This window comes from Zingiber officinale, chromosome 3A (assembly GCF_018446385.1).
Source record: "Zingiber officinale cultivar Zhangliang chromosome 3A, Zo_v1.1, whole genome shotgun sequence".
NCBI lineage: Eukaryota > Viridiplantae > Streptophyta > Magnoliopsida > Zingiberales > Zingiberaceae > Zingiber > Zingiber officinale.
The window spans coordinates 77,208,898-77,217,185 of NC_055990.1; positions in this window are offsets into that span (position 1 = coordinate 77,208,898).

The following is an 8,288-nucleotide window of genomic DNA, read 5'->3' on the forward strand; positions in this document are numbered from 1 at the left end:
ATAATAACCACAACATTTACCTTTTATTAATGAAACATGATACAATATATCCTAAGTCAATCAACTTTTGATTAGTTCATAAGGCTTACACTAACGATCTCCTACTATCACTAGATCCAATCAATGAAATATCTAATAACCAATGACTTAGTGTGACCTTTATGCTTTCTTTGTGCCAAAGCCTTGGTCAAAGGATCTATAATGTTAGCATCGGTTGGTACTCTGTATATCCTCATATCTCCTCTATCGATGATCTCTCAAATGAGATGGAACCACTGCAGTATGTGTTTGGATTGGTGATGAGAGTGAGGCTCCTTAGCCTGTGCAATAGCCCCATTGTTATCACAATAAAGGTGTATTGGGTTCTCTATGCTAGTAACTACACCAAGCTCTATAAATAACTTTATGCTCCAAATAACCTCTTTTTCTATATCAAAAGCAACAATGTACTTAGCCTCTATTGTAGAATCAACAACTATGTCTTTCTTTGAACTATTCTAGCTCACAACACTACCATTTAAGTAAAATACATACCCTAACTGATGTCTGGAATCATTCTTGTCAGTTTGGAAGCTTGCATCGTTATAACCCTTTACAGCGAGCTCCTCATCTGTCACGCCCCAAGTAGTCCCTGCCAGAAGAAATTTCGGCAGCATCTCCCCTGTATGGGTGACAATATGAGACTTTACTACAAAAGCCTCTAGGCCACATATACCTCGACCAACACGGCCAGAACAATAATAATAAAATACAACTAAACAACCACGTAGTTTATATATTTTAGCCTCTGGCTGACACAACCACGCAGTTTATATTTGAAAACCACCTACTCCACTACACAACGGAAAACTCAAAACACAACAGAGAAAACAACGCAGTGGAAAAAAACAAATGCAGTAGACCAGAGTCGATAAAATCCTCGAGTGCAATCCAACATCACAAATATATAAATCAACATAGTATATCAACACAAATAAGGAACCCAAGTCCGTAAACCAAAAATCATCACGACATGAAGTGATGGGGGACTAGCGACTGGAACCTCCCGACAACATCAACTTGAAATGGTAATATCAACGAGGTGAGTCAACTCCTCAACGGATACCAAGTTGATATGTATAGCAAACTATAACTAATAGTAATAAATATACGTACAGTTTCCTGAGATAATATACAATGTAAGTAAAACTAAAAGACAAAGGGAGAAGTTGTACTCACCAGGACCTCCTATCAGGATAGGTCGCCAAACCAAAATTAACATGTCCCTGTATGCATGTCAATCATATGCATCCATCCAATATGCAGCAAATAAGTACAATAAACACAAGCAATAAATGTAATAATGCATATGATGCAAATGACATGTCCTGGTAACTCCTGACGTCAGTCAGCTATCTCACATACGATGGTGAGACCGAGTGAGTAGGGTTATGACAACTGTGCACTCTGCCATCACTGCTCCTAATGAGTGATCAAGTGGACAAGATACTGTCGGAGTACATCTATCCTCCTACCCTAAATCATAAGTGGAGGAGCTCAATGCTCTCATCTCCCTGAGCCAGTCTAGAGGAGGGATCCCTGCCAGCTAACACGCTGCGTCACACTACCCATGAGCGGACCAACGGAGCCAAACAGAGCAAATCTGTCTGCCGGCTACCACACTGCATCACCGCGACCCATGAGTGGACCAGCAGAGCCTAACAGAGCATAAATGCCACACACCTTGCCTGATATACCACTAACCATGAGTGGTTGTGTGTGCAGATCCATATAACTGGCGATGTGCTCAACAATAATGGAGCTGCCAATCGCTCAGCATGTAATCATGCGAGATGGTGCATAACACTAGGCATGAAGATCCTGACCATATCTACCTTCATAAAACATGTACCAAAATACGTGGATCAAATAATATGATCTAGGTACACAGGTCAGGTATGGTATCTAACCAGTCCAGTATATCATAAGGCATGACATGTCACTACCTCTATAACATAAAGAATAAACAGGGGCATGAATGTTAAACAGGTAACAAACAAAATAGTGACATATCGATGCAGATATAAACATAATTATTACTACTTGTTAAAAATCTACTAAGCATATCAACATGACATATCAAAAAAGATAAGTCAGGGTAGCCGCCTCGAGAAGTAGTGATCGTATCCGAAATAGACCCCACATCGAGATGCCGTCTTGAATCAAAGTCCTGCAATGCATGATATACAAATTTAACTAATTACATAAATTAATTAGCTAAATCAAATCCCCAACTAAATCTAATTCATTGATCAACTAGGGTTAGTTTCTTTCACCCTAATTGTTCCACCTTCTAATTAGATTCAAATTTAAACCTAATTAAATATAACCCCATGTTCAATTAGGGTTAGTTTTCCCTAACCCTAATTATCATATCCATCTAATATCAATTTCTTGATTAAATTAGGTTCAACCCTAATTATCCCATTAGATTTAAATCTATATTTAAATCAACCAAATCTCATCTAATATAAATCTAACATCTAACCATATAATCCACAATAAGTTGAATTAGGCTAAGCATAACGTTAACTCCATAACTCACATACCAGGATGCACAGTTATGAATTCACCATCGGAGAAGCTTACTGCTCGTAATGGTGGTTGGATATTAGGCGAAGCTGCTGCCTCCATCTCAAACACACAAATCCATGCTTGCTAGCCGAAATTCAACAAATGCTAAAATGCTACAGATCAGATCTGCAACCCTAAATAGAGATAGGATGAGTGCTATGGCTAGAAATCAGATGGAAATAAAGAACAAGGGTATAGAAGCTCACCACAACCTCTCGTGGACGAAGAAAAGAGCAAGGTGGCTACTGTTCAAATCCGATAAAGGGAAGATAGCGTGGCAGTGGATAGATTGCTAGGGTTCCACCATCGATGAGCCTTCGACCATTGCTCTGATTCGGTCCTCAAGCCGGAGGGAAAAACCTAGATGGCAGTCGGATGAAGAAGTGGGTGTCGACGTCGATCGGGAGGAGGAAGAGGAACGACGAGAGTGAGATCGAAAAAGAGGGTCTACAAAAAGGGTTACACCGGTTGTTGGGCTCGCAATGATCGGCGCTACTCCGGGGGGCCATGATCTAGGGCAGAGCCACGAGGAGGAAAGGAAGAAGAACCGACAGATGGCAGAGAGGGGAGGAAGAAGGAGAAGATGGCCGGCGATGTCACAAGAGAGTGAGGGAAGTGATTGGCGCGGTGGGAAGGGAGGTTAGGGCACAAGATGAGGAGAAGAAGAGGGAGCGTGGGGGAAGGAGGTGAGGGAGTGACACGGGTTTAGGGGGAGAAAGAAAAGAAAAAGGAAAAAAAAAAGAAAGAAAAGGAAATCTAACTTTTCCTCGTTTAAATGGGGTAGCTGAAACAAGTTTTCCCGTGACCCAATATTTATCCCCGTAACCTACATCATACGATCTCCAAAGAATTCTCAGAAAATTTCTAAAAATTCCGAAAAAATCCGTTAAGGTTATTCCTCTATTTAACCTTATTATTTAATTAAGATTTTATTGCCGTATTTTACATCATCACCTCCAAATATTAAGAAATATTCTTTTATTTTTCTCAAATACTTAAGAATATTCTTGATTGATGTCCAGTGATCTTCACCTAGATCTGACTGGTATATGCTCGTAATGCTTAATGTATACGCGACATCAGGGTGAGCACAAAACATAGCATATATGATAGACCCTATAACAGATGTATAAGGAATCTAATCCATGCAGTCACTTTTTTCCTTAGAAGAGGAGCATTGAGCCTTCGAAAGGCTCACACCATTTGACATCGGCAGAAATTCCTTTTTAGAATTCCACATAGCAAAACGATTAACCTCCTTGTCAATATATTTACTCTAACTCAGGTTAAGTAATCTCTTAGATCTATCTCTATAGATCTTGATACATAAAATGTAGGTTGCTTCACCTAAGTCTTTCATTGAGAAATAATTTCCAAGCCAAGTCTTCACAGGCTGCATTGTAGGGATACCATTTCCAATGAGTAGTACGTCATCTACATAAGATGAGAAAGATAACTGTGCTCCCACTAACCCTTTTGTAGACACAAGGTTTGTCTTCATTCTTAATGAAACCAAATGATTTGATTGCATCATGTAATCAAAGATTTCAGCTTCTGAAAGGTTGCTTTAAACCATAAATGACCCTTTGCAACTTACATACCTTTTTAGCATCCTTTGGATCTACAAAATCCTCAGATTGTGTCATATACACATCTTCAAGTAGATTTTCATTCAGAAATATAATTTTGACATCCATCTACCAGATCTTAGAATCATGGTAAGTTACTATAGTAAGCATGATCCGAAAAAACTTAAGCATCACAATTGGTGAAAATGTTTCATCATAGTCAATAACATGAATTTGCTTAAATCCTTTAGCTACCAATCACACCTTATAGGTATGTACATAACCATCCATGTTAGTCTTCCTCTTAAAGACCCACTTACACCCAATGGGTTTGATCCCTTTAAGTGGATCAACCAAAGTCCACACTTTGTTAGTGTACATGGATTCCATTTCGGACCTCATGGCCTCTAGTCATTTCTCAGAATCTGGGCTCATTACAGTTTCTTCCTAGGATGTAGGCTCGTTGAGATCAACAAGCATTACATCGCTGTGGTCAAATAAGAGAAAAATATATCTCTCAGGTTGATGATGTATCGTATCAAATCTGCGTAGAGCTTGTTCTATTCGAATAGGTTGTTGCTCCATAACTTCTTGTGGAACAATAGATTCATGATCCACTGCACTTTGTGGTGCTTGTTCAATTTCTATCAATATCTCAGTGTTAATTCTCAGTGCTGGTGCAACGATTCTTACCCTATGACAAATTATATGAAGTCATAAAAATGTTGTCTAGATCATTGTGCAAAATAAGAAAAAAATATTGAAATTAAGAAAAATAAATTAGAATTAGAGATTAAGTTAGAAGAATTTGATAAAATTATGGATGAAAAATGTAAAACTAAAAGAATCCTTACAAGCACATTTAGATCTTTCAAATTGTCAAAATTTAAAATATGTTGGGTTAAATTGGTAATTAAGAAATCATAGGGGTCAAATCATAGGGCTTTAAATTTTGATATTCCATGAAAATACTTAATAAATTCCATAGGTAGAAATTTATTTTGGATTCCAAAATCTATTCTTGCCTATTAATTATCTTTATTTGCATAATAAAACTTAATTTGTTTGAATTATTAACATTATTGGAAAAATTATTTTTCATAAACTTTCTATTTGATTTTCTTCTAGTTTAATTATTTTTTGATAAAAAAATATGTTATCTATTTGCAAAAGGTATTTTTAATTTTTTTTACTATTACATAATTTTTAAGAACTTTTTTTTACTAAAAAATGAAATTTTAAAATTAAAAATTTTTGGAGATCAGTTTTTAAAATATTTGAGTTTTTCAAAAATAGAGGTTAGACTTTGAATGCTCAAAAAATTTGCATGCTTTTTTAGGTCAAAACTTATTTTTAAGTATTTATTTTACAAAATACATATTTATGTAAATGTAAATATTTTCTCCCTATAAGAAAAACAATTTTCTCGTGAAAATATTTTATATGATAAGATTGATTATGTTTAACATTGGTAAAAAAAATTAGTATTTTTTTCAAGAGTTAAAAATAATTTTTTATTTTTTTTGAAAATTTAATTTTAATTCATACACATTAGTTTATTTGAAAAATAATTGTTGTAACAATACACAGACTTGCATCACATATGTACAACCCCTAACAAATTTTTCAATTTTTTCTACAATTTTTGTTTTTTAACCATATTATTGATATGATCAAAGAGAGAGAATTAATAGGTGTTAAGTTAAGAGAGAGAGCTTAATTGACTTAGTTGCCAAAATTTGTGTTATAATTGCAAAATTATTTTTCATATATAATTTCTTGTTTAATTTTCATAACTTTAACTGGGATTGATACACATCAAAAAGGGGTAGATTGCAAGTACTCCGGATTAATTTTGATATATATCAACAGAGTTAAGTTAGGCCTTGTGTATTTGATATCTTGTGTCTAAGTGTATAGGACTTAGGAACATAAGAATTTGAGCAGAATATGTAGTGAGTGAGAAGGATGGCACAGGAAGGGAATCAATAGACTCGGTGCATCCGAGGGACTAGAGCTACAAAAGAGTACTCTTGTGGAGTGAGAAATATGTGCGAGGCACCAGACATCTAGTGCAGGGAACACTAGACGATCAAACTTGTATTTTGATAATGACAAAGGGGTTAAAAGTTAAGCTATCTTGTTGTTTAACAAGTTAAACTAAGTGTGCAGGAAAACCCTATGTGATCTTTGTTAGGATGTATACTAAAAGCCTAGCTTTTGTAAATATTTATTTTGAAATAAGAATCACATTGGTCAAATGTCTATATTTATGTTAGATGTAGTTGTCCATTTAATTTATATTATAGATAACATGGTGTTTGGTGTGACACAGAAGATCATATTATCAGTTTCTTATAAATTTTAAATAGTAGCTCACAACCAAGATGGAATAAGGCAAACCATTGAAGTGGTTATAATGTAATTTGGTATTAATTTATCTTAACTATAAAATTACACTAGTACACTATGTGTGTATTGAGCAGGACCATTTGAGGTTGTTTCTTTTTATACTGACTACATAAAAGAACAAAACCTCTGTTATTATGGATGTGCGTACTCTTAATCCCGATATAATAACAAGCATGTATACTTAGTATTTATTTCTTTAATTTATCAATGGGTGAAATTTAGTTCGTTAAATCAATAGGCCCGATAAGTTGAAAAATGATATTATTTATATGGTGTGTTGTTGATTATAGAAGGAAACTGTGTCCTAGTAATTTAGATTGATGATGACTCCTTGAGGAGCTCATAATGATTATCATGTAAACCTTGCAGGTAGATTTAGTCCGACATGATAATGAAGTTGAGTGGTACTACTCTTGGAGCTAGATATTAATTAAGTGAGTTGTCAATAACTCATTTAATTAGTGAGCATTCAATATCTTAAACACAGGGAGATTAATGCACTCATAATAAGAAAAGCCCCCATAATGTAATTTGGGATTGGTGCGGTAGTACAATAATAAGTCTTTAGTGGAATGAGTTATTATTGATGAACTTGAGTTGGGTGTTTGGAGCGAACACAGGAAGCTCAAGCTCATTGGGAGACCAAAACTAATTTCTCCTCTCGGTCCCTGTTGTAGCCTCTATAAATCCTTGTATTAATAAAGTCCACTTCTTACCCCAGTAATGGTCGGCCACATCCTTGCTTGGTGTAAAGGGGTCAGCCAAGCATGAGCTTGGAAGCCAAGAGGTGACCGACTAAGCTTGGTGCTCAAGCTAGGGGCCGACCACTAGAAAAGGAAAAGGAAGTTTTGTTTTTAAAACAAAATTTTGTTAAAATCTTTCCTTATTTGTAGTTATCTACAATGGTTAAAAGAGAGATTTTATTTTGTTAAAATCTTTCCTTATTTATAGTTATCTACAATGGTTAAAAGAGAGATTTTATTAAAATCTTTCCTTTTTTGTAGTTATCTACAATGGTTAAAAGAAATATTTTAATTTTCCTTTTATAGCTAGTCTCATGGTTTTAAAAGAGAGTTTTAAAATTTTAAAATCTTTCCTTTTATAGCTATCTACAAAAGATTAAAGAGAGATTTTAGTTTAGTTAAAATATTTCCTTATTTGTAGTTATCTATAATGTTTAAAAGAGAGATTTTTATTTTTGATAAAACTTTCTTTTTTGGTAACCATGATTTAAAAAGAGAAGTTTTAATTAATCTTTCCTTTTTGTAGTTGTCTACATGTTTTAAAAGAGAGAGATTAATTTTAAAACTTTCCTTTTGTTGCCATGTACAATAGGAAATTTAAAAGAGAGAGATTTTAATTGTTATTAAAATTTTCTTTTTTTTGTCATGCCCAAGGATTATAAAAGAGAGGGAGAGGGTGCTTAAGCTCCTCTTCTTCTCCTTGTGTGGCCGACCCCTATTCTTCTCTTAGGGGTGTCACCTCTCTTCTTCTAATCCTTGGTGGCCGGTTCTATCTCTTTTCTCTTCTCCCTTTGATTTCTTCCTCTAACGCCGACGGCACATCTAGCTATTTTTCCCTTGTGGCCGATTGCTTGGAGAGGAAAAAGAAGAGAAGGAGGTTTTCTATTTTTGCATCCCTTGGTAGCTCGAGAGACTTGGAGGAGAAGAAGTGGTTTAGGTGGATTTCATCTTG